Consider the following 23351-nt stretch of genomic DNA (forward strand, 5'->3'; position numbering starts at 1 on the left):
GGCTCCATTCAGTTGTCCTAGACCTGGGAAGAGTGGTAGGAAGCAGGAAAATATTATTTTAACGCCAGAATAGCTAAGGATAAGTGAAAACTATCTTATGATTTAGACAGCATCATGAAGACAGTATCAAGAAGACAGGTCAGGTGGGGGAAAGTACAAAGAATATTAATCTCATGGTTAGGTGCAAGCATAGCCTATGGCTTGAAGGATTAATTATGGCAGGAAAGATCTGCTGAAGGGGGCAGATGACATGACAAGTTAGACCAGACATCTTCTGGTGAATAATACTGAAGGTATCAGTAATATAATATCTAGAGTAAATCCAGCTGGTTGACGATTTCTTGTTATGATAATAAAAAGGTTAGACCTGCAACATTTTAACATCAGCTGAAATTGTAGCCAGAAATGCCAACTCTGGAAGAGCTCTCTGGGTCTTCACCTCATTGCACAGTATAGAATTTCTAAGAGCCTGGTGAAATGCCAGCTGTCTTGGGAATTCTGCTTGCGTGCATCTTGATTACAGCTTTCACTGCTCTTCTCCAGAGAATTAGAGGACATAAAGATTTAAACAATTTAGAGCTAGATTTCCTGGCTGGTTGTCCTCCTGTAGAAAGAAATGCAATTACAGAGATTATTGGCAGAAGTATTGCAAATGGTACTATGCTCTAAAACATTTTAATAGGTAGTTTTTGTAAGAAAAACTTCTCATTGAAAATCAATGACTAGTTTGCTGTCCTTCCCTTCCCCTGCCCAGGCTTTTGTGGGGAGGGTGGCACTATTTTGGGGGTATTTGCTGTTGATTCTCTTCACTGAATAAAACCTAAATTGATTTATGATTGTGGGATTATTTGGGATTTCTGATTTGATATGCTTTCAGTGATGAAATTTTGATTTAGTTTATTTTTTTTAACCTTTTATTATGCACCAATTTGAAATCTTTTTCATATCTGGAAATTCATATATAAATTGATTTTTTTCTTAGTCTGTTAAGTCAAATTTTCTGCTTGAGACAGAAGGGTCAATTATCTTAAATAACTTATAAGACATTTACAGTTCTTACTTTCTATGGAAAAGGTAATTATTGTTTAACACAATACTCAAGCCATTTTCATTGCTTTATAAGTGTTTAAGCAAACAAATGTATTATATGTGTCTGAGTCCCAGTAGAGAGTACAACCGGTGTCATGTTCTGTCATAGATCCATTAGCAGCATAGTATCTTCTAACTACCAGTTTCAATTAGGATATTTGCAAAGAGAGGAGGGGAAGGGGAAGGGGAGGGGGATAGAAAGTGATCCACTGTTATTCATTAAAAGAGCTACTGTCAGCCCAAAGAAAGAAGCAGCCTACATCTAAAAAACCGCTACTGCCCAATCTAACCTATCCCAATGCAGCCCCATTACAACTGAACAATTGATTTCTCCCCCTAGATGAAATATGCAGACTCACAGCCTCCTCCTCAAAGAAAACTTGCAGACAGCTATAAAAGAGACATCATTAAATATCCCTTTAAAAGTCCCATCATCAAACACACCTCTGATAAACAGAAAAATACCTGAGATTCCCTCCCCTCAAAATGAAGGTGAGTGTGATAGGAGTCTCTATTCTTAGAGAAACGTCTGCAGTCATCTGCAGATCGGACATTTAATCTAGGGAGATATGTTGTGTCCCTGGAGCAAAAATCAAAATACGTGGCTGAGACTCTCATTAATAATTAGGCCCACAGATCATTACCTTTTCTCCTCCTTCACATAGGGATGAATGACACAACAAAGAATTACAACATTAAGAGATTATGAGCAATTAGGCAAAAAAAGTTAAGGAGCTAGGAGAACAAGTAATGTTCTCATTAGTACTTCGAATGAAAGGTCAACTCCAATTGAGATAGAAAAGAATTTTAGAAGTAAACCATTGGCTAAAGAGTTGACATCACCAAGAGAACTTTTGTTTTCTGGACCATGGACTGCATTACCTATATGAAGGACTCTTGGCAAGGAATGGGCTAAACCTCATGAAAACAGGGGTAAATGTACTCAGAAAATAACTGGCTCAAATCATCAGAAGGGCTTTAAACTAAAACTGAGGGGGGTGTTAACAATCTTTAGAATTTTTAGAACACAAAACAAGTCATAACAAAACAAATCAAACAAAGAGGCAGGGAGTGATGAGGGGGGAAAAACACCTAGTAGGGCATTCAGGAAACATACCGAGGACAGGCACAAAAGTTTCAAGTGCTCAAAGTAGGGAACAAACAGGGTGAACTAGAAACAATAGTTTATACCATTTCAGAAAAGTGGCTGTCTAGTCTCTTCTTAAAGAATTCCAGTGATAAAGGACTCACAATTTTTGAAGGCAATTGGTTAATTGTTCCACTGTTTAATTGTTCTTGCTGTTAGAAAGTTTCTCTTTAATTCCAGGTTGCTTCTCTCCTTGATTAGTTTCCATCATTGTTTCTTGTCTTGCTTTTGGTGCTTTAGAAAATAGATTGGTCCTATCTTTTTTGTAGCAGCTCCTCAAATAAGGATATATTGCTGTCATGTCACCCCAGCCCTTCTTTTCTCTAGACTGGCCATACCCAATTCCTGCAACTGTTCTTCATATGTTTTTGTCTCCAAACTCTTAATCATCTTAGTTGCTATTCTTTGCACTTTTTCCAAAGTCTCAACATCATTTTTGTAATGTGGTGACAAAAACTGGATGTAGCATTCCAGGTATGATCTTACTAAAGGTTTATAAAGTAGTAATAATACTTCACATGATTTTGAGTCCATGTCTCTGTTTATGCAACCAGGGATTGTATTAGCTTTTTTGGTGGTCGCTGCACAATACAGGCTCATATTTAAATGATCATCTACTAGGATTCCAAGGTTATTATAAATGATATAATAACTAGGATTCCAAACTATATATATATAAACATGAAAACATTCATGCAGGAATCATGAAATCTCCAGAACCGTAAAGCCTACAAACCTGAAATTTGGCACATGTGTTCCTCTTGGCTTCTAGGTGCTCAGTAAAAAAGGATTTTTTTGAAATGTCCTTCAGAGCATTATATTTCATATATTATTATTAACACACTCTGATGCTAAGGAGTTAGATGTTCTACTCCCCCTCCCAACCTGAAAACCTGGGCGTGGCCAGCGCGTTAGCGAGTGATGTATCTGGCCTGCTGGTGGTAGTTTGGAGAGGAGTCTGAGGGAGAGAAGGGGATAGGATAGGGGAGGATTTTGTGGAACAAGCCTGAGGGAGAGAAGCGAATAGGATAGAGAAGGTTTCCATGGAACCAGCCTGAGGGAGAGAAGGGGGTAGGATAGGGGACGTTTCATTGGGGCCAGGCTGAGGAAGAAAGGGGGATAGGATAGGGTATACTTCTGTGGGGCAAGCCTGAGGGAGAGAAGAGGTTGATGGTAACTACTCATTAATTTTCAAGCTGTTTCGATTTATCAAGCCCAATCACATAGTTTCACAGTGGAACACAGTTATTCAGCTAGTATATTATAAACGAATTTGGTACAGCATGGTGCCTGTGTGTATCTTCCTAAGGCAATAAATATATGTCATTGTGTTACTAAGAAAATAAATATATGTTCTGAAAACTAAATATTATATTGAACAGGCATTTATGAAATATATAAGCAAATTCTAGACTCATGGAGGAAAATAGGGATGTCTCATTCTAATATTTCAGCTGATTAGCAAGTATCTACCCCATCTACAACCACCATTCCATATATAGGATATGGGATGGGTGGGATTCAGGTCATTTATAAAATACTAGCGCAATACCCGTGCTCTGCTGTGAAACTATGTGATTGGGCTTGATAAATCGACACAGCTTGAAAATTAATGAGTAGTTACCATCAACCTCTTCTCTCCCTTTCTCTCCCTCCCTTGGGCATTGAGATTACTTAAACCCTAGCACCAAGCATCACGAGCTGGATTATAAATTCTTATGGAGAAGGATGGAAAAAGACTACATAGTGGCAAATCTCCTCTTCAACACAGTATAAATAGGCTTGTGAATCAATAGAAATTCAATCTGTTTGATTAACCTCATGGATGTGGCAGGATTCCAGCCCATTGCTTTAATAAAAATAAAAACCCAATTGTTAAGTCCTTTTGATACTGTCAAAAGCCATGCTGGCTGCAGAACTCCCTGATTGGCTAAGACACGAGCAGCCTTTCAGTGGGAAAAGACAGCCTCCTGATTGGTTCAGCCGTCTGACAGCTACTATATAAAGAGCTGTCAGATGGCCACTGTTATTGTTGCCGGTTCAGGAGTTGCCTTGCACTTTGCACTGTTAGCTGTTACAATAAAGGTTGTTTGTTACTGCAACCTGCCTTGCCTCACTTCCTGCCTGCCTAGTTCTCCATACAGAGCACCTATATTTCTCCCTAACAAAGGCGCCTTTTATATATACCAACCTCTCATGCACAGAATTGCTAATGGGAACTCCTCCAGAATATAATTTTCTGAAATTCAAATTGTTTATTTATTATGTATATGTCCTCAGCTGCATACTTTTTATATGCTACATGCATAGGCAACCTAGGGAATTGTCTTTATCTATTTCATGCTTTCTTTGGTGGTGGAGGGAGATGCATTCCGCGTACAAGTCCTGTACTCCAATGTAAAGTTCCTTTGGGAGTTCAACTATCCTCAGAGACCACATGCAGCTTTCATTGATTTCAGTGGAGCTTACTCATAGCAGTTTCTAAATTGGGGAGCAGAGGTATAACAATCTCTCTCTTCATTGATGACCAAAAATAATATCTTCAAAAGCCTTAAAAAAAAAACACCCTAAAGAAGCACAGAATTGCACCCACAGAAAAGTGAGAGAATACAGAAAAGAATGAATTTGGAGAGAAGAAAAAACTTCATGGAAAACAAAGTTTTACTTGGATGCAAAGTTTATTCTGGACAGTAGTGTGATGTCAGCACTCTGTTTTCTTTGTTATGCTAAAGAGAGAGAAGACAAATCACAGTCATTATTTTCAAATATATGATTGCAAAATGATTTAGGTGCAAATATGTTTGGAAGGGTATTTTTTTCTTTTTTCCACACTTAAATGCTGCATATTTGTAAGGATTTATAAGGATTGTAATCTCTCATCTGTGTTTATACCTTATATGAAATAATCCTGAGTGATTGATTAAATAGAATGATCGTTATTCAAATGTTTGTTCACTTTCTGGCTGTTTACCAGAGGTGGGTTGCTCCCGGTTCAGCCGGGTTTGACCGAACCCGTAGTAGAATTCAGGCCTGGGTCACAGAACTGGCAGCGTCCCAAGCCTGCAACACCCCCGAACCAATTCCCTTGTACCTCTGGGCTGCCACCATTTTGGTTTTTAGTGACTGCACATGCTCAGTTCACTGTAAGTTGTTCTGCACATGCCTGAAGAATAATTTACATTGAACCATGTGCGCGTGTGCATTGCATGTGGGTTGCAAACCAGTAATACAACCGGCAGCAACCCACCCCTGCTGTTACATAACTACACAGCAAGACTGCAAATTTATGAGCATTCTAAACTAATTTACGAGGCTTGTAAAACTGTGCCCTAAACAACAATAAGACACTGCAGGCTCTATTCATCTATGATTATCACTCTATTTTATATTGTGGATTACAAATGATAGAGACTGCAGCATTTTTTTTAAAAAAAACCTCTTCAATATTATTTAAAAACTATTATTATTCTATCATCATTATTTAAAAACTATTATTATTCTATCATCATTATTTAAAACTATTATTATTCTATCATCATTTACACTAACTACAAGCTGATATTTACTTTCAGTAAGTAAATGAGATTCAGCTGAGATACTATTTTTTTCTTTCAGCTGACATTTTATTTTTCTTTCTCTCATTTTTAATATATCTATGTCTTACAAACTATATCTGTTGTAGGTACTTTATCACTGGAGCTTTTTAAAAGAAGATTGGACAGCCATTTCTCCAGAATGGGATTGGATTAGACGGCCTCCAAGGTACCTTCCAACTCTGTTATTCTAAAAGATTAATGTTTAAGAATAGAATTTTTAGTTTAATTTTTTTTTTAAATCTAAATTGTTGTGAATTTTGAAAATGAAAATTTTATTTTTAAATGAACTTCTGTAATTTTTAAAATTTTGAAATTCTGACATAGTTTAGAAATTTTAAATTTTATGCCATAGATGTCCAGGCATGTACAGCATCCCATTTCGGCCCCCTTTTTAGACAAAGCACGTATGCATGTATGAACATGGCACTTGCACTCACATTTGTGAATGGGTAGGGAAGGTAAGTGATTATCACTCCTGCATTGAATCATATTATTATATATCCTGGAGTCCTGGGGAATTATCAGAGCACTGAAAAAGGGCTGTGACAAGATGGAATGTGATTCTCATCTTCAAAAAGGAAGAAATGCAGGAAACTACAGTGTTTCTCTGAAAATACAAAATCTCCTGATAATAAGGCCATGCCCCATTTTTCTGGTGGGCAAAAATATAAGCCCTCTCCCGCAAATAAGCCCCCTGGACAACCCCCCACCTCTGGCCAGGCAGAGTGCCGCTCACTAACCTAGTGGTATGCCAAAGGTGCCAAGCCACGGGAATCAGGGGGGAGGCAAAGGTGATCGTGTTGCTTGGCACCTTTGGGATACCACTAGGTTGGTGAGCAGCACTTTGCCAGCTGAAGAGGGGGGGTGCCGTGTGGCTGCTCTCTTTGGAGTGGGCTCCCAAAGAGCCGGGCACAGCCTCATGGGTGAACGGCTGTGTTGCACTGTCGCAGCAGTGCGGCACAGCAGCCATGAAGCGACCATGCTCACAAGCAGCCGCCCAGCAAACCCCCTTTCCAGCCAGGCACCGTGCCATTCACTGACCTAGGGGTATTTCCGAGGCCACGTGAGCATCTGTTCACCACTGCCCAGCTCCCACGGCTTGATGCCTTCAAAATGCCAGTGAATGGTGCTCTGCACCGCCATCCCAGCATGGCTTTTTTGGTGGCTTCCAAACCGAGTCTTCCAGCAGTGGCTGCTCTGGGTGTATACTCTATGGTTTTACACTCTGCCAGCAGTTGGCCCACAACCATAGAGCGTATGCCCAGAGCGACCACTGCCGGAAGACTCAGTTTGGAAGCCGCCAAAAAAGCCATGCTGGGATGCTGGTGGCGGCAGCGGAGGTGCCCTGGCTCTGCAGGGAGAGCTCTGCCAGGGCATCGTGAGGCTGGGAGGCATGTGAGCAAGAGCAAAACAGCCACTCACATAACCCCCCTCTCCAGCCGTGCAGAGCGCCATTCACTGGCATTTCAAAGGCGCCATGCCGTAGGAGCTGGGCGACAGCGAACAGGTGCTCATGTAGCTTGGCAATACCCCTAGGTCAGTGAATGGCGCTGTGCCCGGCTGGAAAGGGGGGTTTGTCAGGTGGCTGCTCGTGAGCGTGGTCACTTCCTGGCTGCTGTGCTGCGCTGCTGCGCTGCTGCGACAGCGCAACACAGCTGTTCACTCATGAGGCTGTGTCTGGCTCTTTGGGAGCCCGCTCGCAAGAGAGCAGTCATCTGGTAACTCCAAAACAATAAATCCTTCCCGCATAATAAGGCCCAAGCCATATTTTGTGGGTAAAAGAAATAAGACCCTGTCTTATTTTCGGGAAAAACATGGTACAAACCAATCAGTATGACAATATTTGGGGAAATCCTGGATTAATGAAGCAACAGATCGGTGAATACCTAGAAGCAAGCAAAGTTATAACTAGAAGCCAAGGTGGGTTTGTTTAAAAAGATCATGTCAAAGAAATTTTATTTTATTCTTTGACGAAATGATTAAATTAATGGACCAGTGAAATGCTATGAACATAGCTTACTTGGATTTCAGAAAGGCACTTGACAAAACCATTTCTCAGTAAGTTAGGAAAAATGTGGGATAGACAGCATCACCACCAGATCAATTCTTAATTGGCTGACAAACTGCACTTAAAATGTAATCCTTAATGCAATTACATCTACTTGGAGGGAAATAAGCAGTGAGGTACCCCAAGGTTCTGTCTTAATCCAGTATTTTTCAATATCTTCATAATAATGTAGATGAAGGAATAGAAGGGAAACTCATCAAATATGCAGATGACACCAAATTGCCAGGAATAGCCAACACCGTATAAGATAGGCTCAAGATCCAGATGAATGTTAGCTTGAACACTGGTCACTATCTAACCTAAATGAAATTCAGTATAGAGAAAATTGAGATTTTACACTTAGGTAAGAAAAAACTAAATGTACAGATACAAATTAGATGAAACTTGGCTCAATAGCAATAACTGCAAGAGGAATCTTGGAGTCCTAATGGACAGTCACTTAAATATGAGTCAGCAGCTGCCAAAAAAACCTATAAAAGCCTGCATCAATAGACGGATAGAATAAGATCATGAGATGTGATACTACCACTTCATAATGCCTTGGACCACACTTGGACCACACTTGGAATATTGCATCCAGTTTTGATTGCCACAATATAAAAAAGATGTTGAGACCCTGGGAAGAATTCAGAGAACAGCAACAAAGACGTTGCTATGTTCTTTGTATGGAAGCTAAAACATACAAGAACATATGCAGGATTTGGCATGTCTACTCTAATGAAAAGAAGGACTAGAGATGATATGATAGAAGTTCTGCAATATTTGAGGGGCTGCCACAAAGAAGAGATGGTTGAAAGTGGGGACACTGTGTTGTCCTGATTCATTTCCTTCCTCTGAGGTTGTTCTCAGTCAATATTGATTAGGGGCAATATGTCTACCTCTCAGCCCTTGCTTTGTTGTCAAGGGTTTGTCACTTTCTGCGCTATTGTTTGACATCTACACAAAACTGCTGGGAGAGATCATCTGCTACACAGAGTAAGATGTCATCAGTGTGCTAATGATAACCAGCTGTACTTCTCTGATCATGGTAAATTATGTGACTACTGTTTCTCAGTGCCTGGAGGCTGTTGAGATCTGAATGGGGAACAAGCTAAAACTGAACCTGGCAAGATGAAGTGGTTCAGAATTAGGTTCCCTGGTCTCTTCAAGTATTACCATCTTTGGTTGTGGGTGGGATTGTACTACCCTGACTGATCTGGTACTTAATCTGGAAGTTCTCTGGACTCATGACTTCTGTTCAAGAAACAGGTGGCAGTTGTGGCCAGGGGGGCTTTTGCACAACTTTATGTTGTATGTCCATTCCTAGAGATCTCACAGTCATCCACACCTTGGTCACCTCCTATCTGGACTATTGTAATGATGCTACAAGGGCTGCCAATGAAGAGTATTTGGAATGTCAGTTACTTCAGAATGCAGTTGCACAAACAGTTTTACCACAAGGGTAAACTTGCACATGTGTCACTTTTTGTGAGAGCTGCACTGGTTGCCAATCTACTTCTGGGTGAAATTCAAGATGATGGCTAAAGCCCTATAAGGTTTGGAGCCACGTTATTTGAAGGATTGCTTCTCCTCTATTACATCTAGATTAAGGATTGTCATCTGGTGGAACACAAAAAGGGCATTTTGGGTGGTGGTTCCTTCTTTATGGAATATTACTTTCCTCAAAATACAATTGGCTCTCATCCTGCTCCTGAAAAGCGCTAAATATGTGGTTTTATCAGATGGCCTGGGGACTACAACTGGAAATTGAGTCAATCAAGTAGAAATTTAAAGTATTGTTGCTGCCATGGAAGGTGGCATGGGTTTTCTTTATAAACACTTTCAGTTATGATGATCTTTTTTTTACATTAAATGTTGTAAACTCCCTAGAGTCAGGTGGTTAGATACATTTATTCAATAAATAATTCAATGTATAAATATTCAATAAATATTCAGTGTAGGCAGCCTGGAGTCAGGTGGTTAAATACATTTATTCAATAAATAAATAAATAAATAAATAAATAAATAAATAAATAAATAAATAAATAAATAATCCTTAAGAAACATCATAATTATACATATACATACATATATATTTATATAAATATATTATTTAAATAATGATTAGAATTATTTCCTACAATTATTTTGCTCCGTCCAGTTATAAGTAGTTATTAATGTAACATACCTTCATAGCCCTTCTTCAGTGGTGGTATTCAGCAGGTTCTAACCAGTTCTGGAGAACCAGTAACGGAATTTTTGAGTAGTTGGGAGAACAGTTAAATACCACCTCTGACTGGCCCTGCCCCTAACTGATTGGGAGGAAATGGGGATTTTGCAGTAACCTTACCTGGAGTGGGAAGGGAATGGAGATTTTACAGTTTCCTTCCCCTGCCATGCCCACCTAGCCATGCCCACCTAGCCATGCCACGCCCACCAAGCCACGTCCAGAGAACTGGCTGTAAAAAATTTGAATCCCACCACTGTCCTTCTTGCATGCAATGTTTTAGATTTCTGCCCAGATTTTGATCGGTAGATTATGAGCATTCACTTTATTTTACTACGAATTTATTTTCACAGGATGTCTGAAGCAGTTTTAGATCCTACTTTAGAAGCATTTACCACATTATTTTTGCTTAGAATAAATTTTTTTACACATTGCAATGACTCAACTACATAGCGGTTTTTCTGCCAAATTTATAAAACAGTGCAAAAAGAAAGTAAAATAAGGATGTTCAAACATTTTGAATTTGAAACATTTTGAGCTCTAAACATTTCATTCAAGTTTCATGAAGGTTGTTTCTGGTTATATTGCAATTGTTTTTAAGTGAAAATAAATAAACTTTTTCCAAATCTGAAACTTTTACATAGACTAAAATAATATCAGATATAACTTATAATAATGAGTCACCGAATAAAAATTGATAAATTTGGCTGTTTCTAATACTCAGCTTTACATCCTGAAAATAAGACCGGGTCTTATTTTCTTTTGACCACTGAACAAATGGCTAGGGGTTCTTTTCAGTTGGGTCTAATTATTGACTCACCTTGAGGCAGGGACACTGACAGCCCTGCCCAGCAGGACCCACTGCCAGCTCACTTCTGCAGCAGCTTGCGGTGGCTTGCAGGTGTCGCTTCTGACTTCTGTTTCACCACCAGAGGATTCCAAAAGCTCTCTGCAGCTGAGAAAGGGCTCCCGATTGACACATGTGGCACCCCCTGGCTTCCATTTTTACCTTCAGATGCTTTCCAGAGAACCCTCTCAGGCCTCTTTTATTGGCTTCAGATGTTCTTCCGGAAAACCTTTGCAGCTGATAACAGAACTCTGGATTGATCTGGAGCCCATTTCTTCAGCTGCAGAAGGCTTCTGGAAGCCTCTGATGGTGAAAAGGAGACCGGGGGTGACACGTGCAAGCAGTGGCAAGCAGCCACAGAAGAAGTGGGCTGCAGAAGAAGCAGCCTCAGAAGAAGGGGCACAAAAGGAGAGGCAGGTGTCAGGGTAGTGCGGACCTGATAAGTAGGGCAGCTCCACCCCAAATCCCCACCCTAGCTTAATTTTTACCTTAGCCCACCCCTGTTACTCTAGGGTGGGTGGGGGTCTTAATTAGGGCTAATTAGAGCTAATTTGGGGGATAAGGCTTAATTTGAGTGCATGCATTCAAAAACACGATAGGACTTTTCAGTGGTGGGTTTTATTTAGGGAAATACGGTACTACTTGATGTACTCTTCATTACCATTCTTATGTATAAGATATCAGTAAGTATAATATTTAAATAGGGCTTAATCTTAAATGCAGAAGCCTCTAGAACTTTAGAAAAAGCATTGAGACTGGAGAATCATTACCTGAAAAATCCTGTCTTATATGCTTTGGAGTTTAATGAATATTGAAAATGCTTTGTTCATCACTCCTTTAATTAACCATTTATCCTAATGACCTGACTTCAGAAATGATCTATGGCTATACTCAATTGAGTAGCAGCTGTTCACATATACCCTTCATCATACAAATGTAAAAACCCCTCAACATCACAGTGCAACTTTTAATCTCCTCTGTTCACAGTTCAAATTAAATGATGAATGTTATTACATGAGTTGGCTGAAGCCATTTCAATTGTTGCAATGATGGAAAAACATGGTTTAAATAATTAATGATGCAAGTGATATACAAGCTATCCACATTATTCAGGGTTAAATTACTCTAATTCAGTGGGTTTCAACCTTCCTAATGCTGCAACCCAGTTCCTCATGTTGTGGTGACCCCAAACCATAACTTATTTTATGTTTTCGTATTTTTCAAAAATATGTGTTTTCTGATAGTCTTAGGCGACCCCTCTGAAAGGGTTGTTTGACCTCCCCCAAAGGGGTCCTGACCCACAGCCTGAGAACCGCTGCTCTAACTCCTGTACATTGGAACTAGTCTTGTTTAATACTGACAACAAATTAAATTATAATTATAAAGAAATTAAATTTACCTGAGTTATTTGATAAAGTAACTAACTTAGTGGATCAGTAAAATGCTATGGATATAGTATACTTGGACTTTAGCAAAGCATTTGAGTAGACTACAACCAATTTCTTGGTAATGTAGAAAAGGTGGGTTAGATCCATCGCCACCAAACGGATTCGTAACTGGCCAATAGTCACACTCAACATGTAGTCATTAATGGAACTGCATCTACATGCAAGGAAGTATGTAGAGGGGTACCTCAAGGTTCTGTCTTAAGTCCAGTACTCTTCAACATCATCATAAATTATCTAGATGAGAGGATATAAGAGAACTTCATCAAATTTGCGAATGACACCAAGCTGGAGAGAATTGCTAACACTGTGGAAGATAGACTTAAGATTCAGAAGGATCTTGATAGACTTGAGCATTGTATTCTCTCCAACAAGATGCAGTTCAGTGGTAAGAAAGTAAGGTCCTAAACTTAGACAGAAAAACCCAATCACAGATGTAGAATAGGCACTATCTGGCTGATCAGTAACAACTATGAGAGGGATCTAGGTGTCTTGGTAGGCCACCACTTAAGTATGAGCCAGCAGTGTTCTGTGGCTGCCAAAAAAATGCAGTTCCAGGCTGCATCAACAGAGGAATAGCATCAAGATGAGTAGTGATAATACATTTTTACACTGTACTGGTGAGACTACACCTAGAATATGGCACCCTAATACAAAAGATGTTAAGACTTTCGAAAGGGTGCAGAAAAGAGCAACAACTATGATAAATGTTTTGAAGGCTAAATAATATGATGAATGGTTGGGGAAGCAGGTATGTCTAGCCTATCAAAGAGAAGGATTGGTAGGACAGTATTTGATGGTCTGTTACATGGTCGCGACCTAGAGATGGCAGCTCTGTCACCCTTTGCCCCATTTGGAACCTCCGGCGAGTCATGGGCTGGGTTCCTCGAGCGCTTTGAGTGCTACCTCATAGCCTCAAAAAATCATAACCTGCCACCGGAAGAGAAGTGCAGTTTCTCTTCAGCTGCTATGGCCCGGCCATGTTCACCTCCGCGAGGGCCCTGGCTTCTCCACAGCCAGTTTACCAACTCAGCTGGGAGACGCTGATGGCCAAACTAAAGAATCATTACGCTCCCACCCCATTGCGAATTGCCCGCCACTACGCTTTTCGCCAATGCGTTCAGAACTGGCGGAATCGATCAGCCAATTTCCTGCAAACCTTACGCATAGCGGCGATTCAATGTGACTTTGGGGACTTGGAAGACAACCTTGTGGAACAATTTGTCTATGGCGTCAAAGACATCGCCTCAGACGTTGTCTCCTGGCACACCCGGAGATCACCTTGCAGCAGGCCGGGGACGAAGCCAGAGCCGCCGAGCTCTCGGAGCAGTCCATGGCTGACATGCAGTGGCTACAGCCTCTCCTCTGCCTCCTCTGCTCCCTTCTTCTCTCCCTCCTCCTGGACCTCCTCCGGCTGCTCATGCCTGCCTCGTTGATGAGCTAGTGCCGCTAGGGAGCCACACTACAAGCAAGTGGCTCACTCTCCGTGCTCACCTAGGCGGCCTCCCCGCTGCTGGCCGGCCGGCCTTGTCTGCTTGTGTGGCTGCGGCGGCAGACACCCACTCTGCATGCCCCTTCAAGGGCAAGAAAGGCCACATCGCACAGGTCTGCCATGCCTCGCTGCCTGTGCCTTCTTTCCTTCAGCAGTCTGCCGTTCCCCAACCGCAACCGTGCTGCCAGACTAGACCAGACAAGAGGTGCAGGATTGATTTTTTTTAACTGAAGCACTTTAGCAAAAGGGGTCAAAGACACCAAAATGCCAGGATCCAGAACAAAGGATTCAGCAAGTTTAATACAATTTTTCAAGGCGGGATATAGATGTATTGTCCAATAAGCACTTCAGGAGTTAAATAACATTCTATTGACTCCACACCATTCCCATTTCTAAGTATTAACTAATGGGCACTATAGGAGTTATCTAACAGGCACTCTATGGCTCCATAACATCCTATTCCTTAATTATGTGCCTTATGTGGTATGCATGGTATGCCTGGCAGTCAGTTCTGTTATCAGCCTTTAACTATTCAGTATTGATACAGGCTTTGCATGTTTTCCCTCTTATCTTTACCAGGCAGGCTCTGCACTTACCTGCTTCCTGTTTTTCCTTTTAATTCATGCCATAATATAGCCTTGTTTCATCAGTACCATGTATTAGATTCTGAGATTTTTTCCTACAATCTTATTTATATTTAATTGTTTTAAATATTTGTGCAAGATTGTTTAATTGATTTATTATGCTACCCAGACTCAATGATTGTGAGATGGATGACTATATACATTTGATAAATAAATGAATAAATAAATAAAAATAAAATACAATGCCTATATGGATTTTGCCTTTTCTCATTGACTGAAAAGGATGGGATTCAAATTTCAAAATATGTGTGCAGAGTGAAAAAGCCTTAGGCTGCCAGCACATTTCTCTTCACTGATTGACATTTATTTCCATATCTTCCCTCCTAGAACTTAGAGGAAAAATATCCTTATTATAGTACAAACATTCATTGTATAACTGCTAATCAAACTGGACTCACCTAATCTGGTGACCACTTGACTTGACACATTGTTTTGGACTGGAAATAAAATCATAACAGACTGTTTTACAATTCTTTATACTAAACCCCTTCCACCCTCCCACCTCCCCTCCAAAGAAAAAGGAAGAATAAATTGCTGGTGCAATTTATTCAGAAGGAAACAGGAGACTATTTATGTCAACTTCTAGCTCTGCTCTTGATCTGTGTCCTGCACTGCTACTTTTTCTTCTCCAGTCAACAACATGAGAGGGCCATCAGGAGAACTAAAATTTGGACAGACTCACTGAGTTTCAGCAGTCAGCCATTTTATTACTGAGCAGACTACATCTGGATGACTACAGCCATTCAGTTTGGTGTGTCATTATAGTGAAAGCTATAAAGAATAAAACTTACTATATGGCTGTTAGGTTGCATATTGTCAAGGAGAATAATGATGCTTTTATATGTTTTAGGGTCCAAGCTCTTTTATTGAATATTTCAACAATTTCATTTAAAGTGCCTTATCTTTAGATTTTGCAACAGAGGTTTTTGAAAATGACATTAGTGTTCATGTGGAATCCTAATGTAGAAGCCTTTTTTCTCAGTCATGCCTTTACATTGCTGATTCACAATTTGATGATAAAATATATCCAATAGACTGTTATTGTCAAGGTCTTCTTCACATGAAACGTTTCCTGGATTACAACCTTATTTTCATGGTCAAGTTGATCTTTAGATTTTGTGCTTATGTCCATTCTGGCTTAGCATAAACTACCCAGACTCTTTACCTGGCACATCTAGATCTTGAGATTTTTATTACATAATTAGGCAATGTATATACACTCTGCTATAGGACAGTACAATTCTTTCTTATACCCACTACAGTTTGAATCCAAAACAAGTATTTTCTGTCTTTCCCACAGCTTAACAAACACCATATTTTGTATTTTATATGTTGGCATAATAGCAGTAGCAGTTAGACTTATATATCCCTATTGTGCTTTACATCTGTCTCTAATTAGTTTATAGTGTCAGCATATTGCTCTCAACAATCTGGGTCCTCATTTTACTGATTTTGGAAGAATGGGAGGCTGAATCAACCTCAAGCCCTGTCAGAATCAAACTCCAGACTGTGGGCAGAGTTAGCCTGCAACACTGCAGTCTAACCACTGCGCCACCAGAAATAATGATATTCCTGTCTGGGAAACTATCTTTAGCACACTCTCCTACACTGCTATTTTGACTTCTCCAGTCTTCAACATTAGAGGACCATCAACATTAGAGGACCATTAAAATTAAGACACATTCAGTTACTGAGTTTCAGCAGTCAGCCATTTTATTACTGAGAAAACTACAAAATTCCCGATTCATCTTCCAGCTAGATATGATCATAGGATTTCTTGTGACTTTCAGTTAGTATCTCATATTCTGCCCAATTTTCAGCCTTGTCACTGTGACTTGATTTCATCTTTATTATAGTCACTTAAAAAATAAGATGCACTTCCATTCTCAGTGTTATTTTTCTGGTTGCCATACTGTAACCGCCAGTGCAAACCGATGTGATTCATGCTGGAATTATAGTTTAAAATAGAAAATACAAAAAGTTATGCAAATTCATGATTGTCATGTTAATGGAGACTCAATTATTCCAAAAATTTCTAGGAAGAAAGGGAATCCAGTTATTGCCACTGTGAGTGAGGAAATTGCAAAATGTTATTATAAATCAAGTGGAATTTTTTCTGCTAAGATCTTTATAAATTGGACATACATTAACCAGAAAACTTACTTGGAAATTATCTAAATCTGAGCACTTCATGAATGAAGGTTTTTGAATTATAACCAGAATACTAATGTTATATTTATGAGAACCTTGCGGAAGAGTTACATCTCTCTTGAAAAAAATATATTTTTCAGTGTTTAGAATCTCAAAAATATCATCAAAATTGCAGAGTTTTTGATCTGATAAAATTAACTACTAAGCTGAATTACAACTGTTATATTCTTAAGTAATTCATTTGCCCTCTGTTTAGGTAAATCTTAATCCATCGTTTATTTTTCTTTGTGAACTGATATACCTGTGATTATTTATGTTGTTCGACATGATTTGTAAAATACAATTTTACAATGATTAAATTTAATTTTTCTAACATGAAAATCAATCCACATTTCCCAGGTTATATAATTAATTTCATATTAATAATTCAAAATAATTAGACTATTTATTATTCATTTTCAGTACAATATGGTACATTTTCCATTTCTTGCATTTTTTTTTAAAAAATGATATTTAAAATATAACTTGGAAAGGATACATGAAACAATAAAAACACAGAAAATTGCTATATTCACTTTAACCAGGTGATGTCTATTGTAATTGAAATGGTGTTTTGGGGGTCCTAAATAGTCCATTGCGATAAAAAGCACAAACCATGAGTACTAACATTACCTTTATTGATTATAGTAATAGAATCTTGAAAGACTCAAAGTACATGTCCTCTTCCTTTATCTTTACAATCCAAGAAAAGAGGGAGAGACTTCTGAGATATTTATCATTTTCCCATGCCTTCTGTAAGTTAAACTACCTCATCCCTAACAATTTCCTAGATTCCACCACCTCCTCCTCTCTCAAAGATATCCTCAAAGATTATTACAGAGAAAAACCTTTCTAAAATGTGCTATTCGTAATTGTAATTTCTGGATAAGATGCCCATGAATTGCGTGCACAGCCTGGTTTTCTAAGTGGGATTCCCCAGATTATCAAAGCTTCTGGCACATGTTCTGAAACTTTATGAACTATTGTTGACCAATGCAAATGAGAGATGTTCCAAAGATGGGGGAAAAAAGCAATTAGAAGTAAATATCATTATACAGGAAGAAAATGCAAAGTGGTTTTATAAAGATTGCGGTGAATATGAAAGATCTCATTTTCTGCATTATTTTAGAACTACTCCTTTCAATAACAACCTCTTCTGTACGGAAAATCCCGTATGGAAATTTGAATAGTGAGGGTCATGGCAATATCTATAAACTTTAGTAATACTCGACTAACCTTTTGTACTGTTATGAATATGTATCCTTTAGGAAATGAAATAATTAAGAATACCATATTTACCAGTGGGATTCATTTTTTTTACTACCAGTTCTGTGGGCATGGCTTGATAGGCATGGCATGGCATGGCATGGCATAGATTGGTGGGCATGGCAGGAAGGATACTGTAAAATCTGCATTCCCACCCCACTCTAGGGGAAGGCTACTGAAAAATCCACATTTCCTCCTGATCAGCTGGAACTCAAGAGGCAGATAATTGATGAGGGTGGGGCCACTCAGAGGTGGTATTTACTGGTTCTCCAGACTACTCAAAATTTCCACTACCGTTTCTCCAGAACTGGTCAGAAATTGCTAAATACCATCTTTGGGTAAGAGTGCCAGGCATCTAGAAATTCCTTGGCGTTTTTGGACTTGGCTTGGTTTAGGATGGTCACATTTTCCCAATTAAAACTATAGTTAAATCTGTCTATATGTTGTCAAATTATAGATTTTTCCTCATGTCTTCTGACCTAGATTGGTTAATGAAACATCTGCAAGAAAATAAGTAAGCTCGGAGATCATCAAGGACTTCTCAAACACCATATTATTTATAAAAGATTAATGAGCATTGAAATAGTATTCTACGGCACCAAATATGACTATGGCTGAATTTCTAATACTTGTGCAAAAGACTTTCAAGTTATTTAGGCACTATAATTTGCATATAAATCTACATGAAACATCTTCTAGTACATCTATACCTTATAAATGTTTTCATGTTCCCCCCAGACTGAAAATGTATGTAGAGTATGAGAGCTTCCTATAGCAGTAATTCTGTATCTAATCTTTGTGAATCCAAGTACTGTGTAAATTATGAATTGTTGTGTTTATCTCAGTCCATTTCATTTAAGAATACTAGTGCTGGAAGAATTTGCTTTATCTCACAGAGCATCAATACAGGTCATGAAAATGTGATTTAGAAGGTTTAGCACAATTAGCTTAACAAGTGCTGCAACTAACAAAACTGTGTTCACATATTTATAGGAATCTTTATACAAATCTTCATACAGGTATTTATATAGATAAATCCATTGCAGAAAAGCAAGCATTTTTCTTTCCTTGAGATACTGGAAAAAAAATTATTTCCAAGGGAGGAAAAATTATTGTGTAAATACTTAGAGGACAACCTTAAAAATCTGACTTAAAAGCATGAGTGGTGAAATTGAAAGCGGGAGATACAGTGAATGTGTAAGAATCATAGACCATGCATCAGATAGTAATTTTGAGATCTAATGTATACAAATGACAAAGATGACAGTGATTCCTAAAATCAAAATGAGATATAAATCCTGTAGTTATAATGTTAGTAAAAAGACCTTTGTCTAAAGCAATGGTTCTCAACCTGTGGGTCTGGAACCCTTTGGGGGTTGAACGACCCTTTCAGAGGGGTCGCCTAAGACCATTAGAAAACACATATTTTGAAAAAAACATGGAAAACATAAAATATCTTATGGTTAGTGGTCACCACAACATAAGGAACTGTATTAAAGGGTCACAGCATTAGGAAGGTTGAGACTCACTGGTCTAAAGCATGACTACATGGTTCACCACAGTTAACTTAACAAGTGATTATTTTATGCTTCTGATAGAGTTCCCAATTCTATTAATGTCATGTTCAGCTTGGGATTTCTAGTCCTCCTTCCCCTTCCCACCTACAGAAGACCAATATGACAGACAGATTACAACAACAGAGTTGTACACTCAATTTTATGCAGTGCTTATTTGCCCTGACAGAAACATACAACCCAAAATCTACCCTATTTCACCAAAACCTACAGCAATGTATTATGTTGTTATGCAGTTGTCAATATTTGTAATAAAGTTGTCAATATTGTAATAAAATCTATCTTGAAATAAACACAGAAATTGGAAGGAGAGCTTGAAAGAATGAAACTAGGGATGAGGAAAGAAGAGGCTGAAAATAAGTGCTCACTGTAAATTTATGAAGGGGCCAGGTATAATAACTTATTTTGTATATTGATTTTTAAAAATAAAGAAGAATGTGGCCTTCCATCTTTCCTTCCCTTTCTCTCCAAATATATTATAACAAATTGTGCTACACATCTAGTGCAGTGGTTGGTTGCTCCCATTTAGAACCAGTTCAGGAGAAGCGGTAGTGGTAATTGGGCATGTGTCACCAAACCGGTGGTGATGGCTGGCTGGCCATGCCTCTGAACCGGCCTGCTCCAATGCTTACCCTGCCTCGGCTTTGCCACATGCATCCACAGAACTGCTTCCAGCCTACAAACAGGTAAGCATTTGCTCTAGCCTAGCCCCCTCCCCCTGGCCAGCATTTCACCAAGCTGCTGGCATTGCAGCCCCCCCCCTTGGAGCTCCAAGCAGTGGGCAGGGCGGTGGGGGTGAACTCTCAGCACTTTTTCAACTGGCCGGTAAAAATGCTGAGGGGGATCCTCGCTCACCTTTTGCCTCATCAGTCCGTAGGGGAAGGGCACATACAATTCAGCGGTGGTGGGGAAAGTGAGGCTTCTTTGCCAGCTTCCCAGCTGGCAAAACAAACATTTTTGCCGGTTCAGTGGGCGTGACTAAAGTGGGGCATATGACTGAGTGAGCGTGAGTGACATCAAGTTGGCCAAGCTCACTCAGTCACATGTCCCCCCCCCAGCCATGCCCACTGAACCGGTAATAAAAAGTTTTGAAACGCACCCCTGATCTAATGGTTTTCTACTTTATTCTTCTAAGCTTAAAACTTAATTGTAAGATATAGTTGAACAGCTAGTGTTTACAAAAAATAGAGTTGGAAGGGACCTTCGAGGTCTTCTAGTTCAACTCCCTACTCAAGCAGAACCATTTCAGACAAATAGTTATTCAATCTCTTCTTTAAAATATACAGTATTGGAGCACCCACAACTTCTGGAGGCAACCCGTTTCAGTGATTAATTATTCTGTCAGGAAATTTCTCCTTAGTTCTAGGTAGTTTCTCTCCTGGTTAATTTCCATTCTACTTCTTGTCCTGCCTTCTGGTGCTTCTGAAAATTGGTTCACCTCCTCCTTTCTGGCAGTCCTTCAAATATTGGAACAGTATTATCATGTCACCCTTAATTCTTCTTTTCACTAGATTGCAATTCTGCAATCATTCTTCATATGTTTTAGCCTTCAGTCTTTGTTGCTCTTCTCTGCCCTCTTGCTAGAGTCTCAGCATCTTTTTTATATTGTGGCAACAAAAACTGGATGCAATATTTCAGATGTGGTCTTTCCAATGCATAAAGTGGTATTAACACTTCACGTGATTTTGATTCTGTCCCTCTATTAATACAGCCAAGGACTGTGTTGGCTTTTTGGCAATTGCATCACACTGCTGACTCATATTCAAGTGGTTGTCCTCTAGGACTCCAAGGTCCCTCTCACAGTTACTGTTGAACCAAGTATCACTTGTGCATTTGGTTTTTCTTCCTAAATGTAAAACCTTACTTTTCTCACCATTAAATTTCTTAGATAGGTTCCAATGTTCAAGTCTGTCAAGATCTTTCTGTATCTTGAGCCTTATTTATTTATTTATTTATTTATTTATTTATTATTTATTTATTTATTTATTTATTATCATCAAGTATGAATTCGATAACAGATATAAGTATAAACATGATTATGAATACATGCAATGAATATGAATACAAGGGAATATTAGGACAGGAATGGTAGGCATGCTGGTGCACTTATGCATGCCCCTTAAAAACCTCTCAGAAATGGGGTGAGGTTGACAATAGACAGTCTAAAGTTGAAGTTTTGGGGGTTTGGGGAAGAAACCACAGTGTCAGGTAGTGCATTCCAGACATTCACAACTTTGTTACTGAAGTCGTATTTTATGCAGTTAAGTTTGGAGTGGTTTACCATAAGTTTGTATCTATTGTGTGCTCACCTGTTTTATGGTTGAAGCTGAAGTATTCATTGACAGTAAGACATTGCAGCAGATAATTTTATGTATTACACTTAGGTCGGATTGAAGATGGTGAAGTTCTAAGTTGCCTTCTGGAATACTGGCTATTCATGCCAGCTTGGTGTCATCTGCAAATTTGGTGAGTTCCTCTCATTTAAGTCATGATGAATATATTGAAGAGTACTAAGACAGAGCTTTTGGGTACCCCCTGCATACTTCTTCATGTAGATGAAGTTCCATAAAGGACTGCACACTGAGTATCAAGTAATAGGCTGTGGTCAACTTTATCAAAGGCGTAACTGAAGTCCAAGTAAATTATCCATAGCATTTCATTGGTTTGCTTATTTTGTAGCTTTGTCAAATAATGCAATAAGCTTTTTTCTGGCATGATCTGCTTTTGACAAATCCATGTAGGCTTCTGCTTCTGATTTTGTTTGCTTTAGGTTTTTGCAGATTTGTTGCTTGATTATCTTTTCCAGAATCTTTCCAGATGTTGATGTCAGGTTGATAGGTCTGTAGTTTCCTAAATCCATTCCCCCCCCTTTTTTTTTGTAGATGGGTACTATATCAGCCCTTTTCCAATCATCTGGTAGTTCTCTGATGCTCCAGGATCTTTGAAAGATATCATTCAGTGCTTCTGAGATCTCATTTGCCAATTCCTTTAGAACATTGGGGTGTAATCCATCTTTTTCTGGTTTTAGAACTTTTCTAAATTAGTTAAACAGTTCTGCTTTCTCCCGACTGTTTTCTTGCCATTTTCTCCCATTAAGGCACCTTGACTTTTTTTCCTTTTCTTTTTTTTCCTTTCCTTTCCTTTTTCCTTTTCTTCTTTTTTTTTTTTTTTTTTTTTTTTTTTTTTTTTTCTTTTTTTTTTTTTTTTTTTTTTTTTTTTTTTTTTTTTTTTTTTTTTTTTTTTTTTTTTTTCCTTTTCTTCTTTTTACATGTTGAAATAGCTTTTTGTTGTTATTTTTTTGACTTTTGTAGCAAACTTCATTTCGGCAGAGAGAGAGAGAGAAATGAGAAATAATAAGATCCTCATCCCCAGGGTTTAAATTGTCTACTTTTAATTTTTTCAAAATAAGTGGAATGTGGCAAGAGAATCTAAAATGGAGATATATTACAGTTTGCTTGAAAGAGTTGTGAAATCCTTTTTCCTAAAACAATGCTCATTTGAATCATATCTTCATTTTGGATCAAATTAACACATAAAAACTAGAAAAAAAATCACCTCCGAAAAAACTAGGTTGGTTGGAATATTCTGCTTTTCAAACTAAAATTGTATGCTTCCCCTGCCTCTCATCCCCAGGTAAGGATGGAATAAGTGGCATCGTACAGATGGTAACTTACTAATTCTCATTTATTTAGCTTCACTATAGAGAAGGTTGTAACTCTTCTCTCTTCCCCACAGTCCTGTACCCATTAATTAGAAATGGAAAGGAGACAGATGCTAATATCACTAG

This window comes from Thamnophis elegans, chromosome Z (genome assembly GCF_009769535.1).
Source record: "Thamnophis elegans isolate rThaEle1 chromosome Z, rThaEle1.pri, whole genome shotgun sequence".
Taxonomy (NCBI): Eukaryota; Metazoa; Chordata; class Lepidosauria; order Squamata; family Colubridae; genus Thamnophis; species Thamnophis elegans.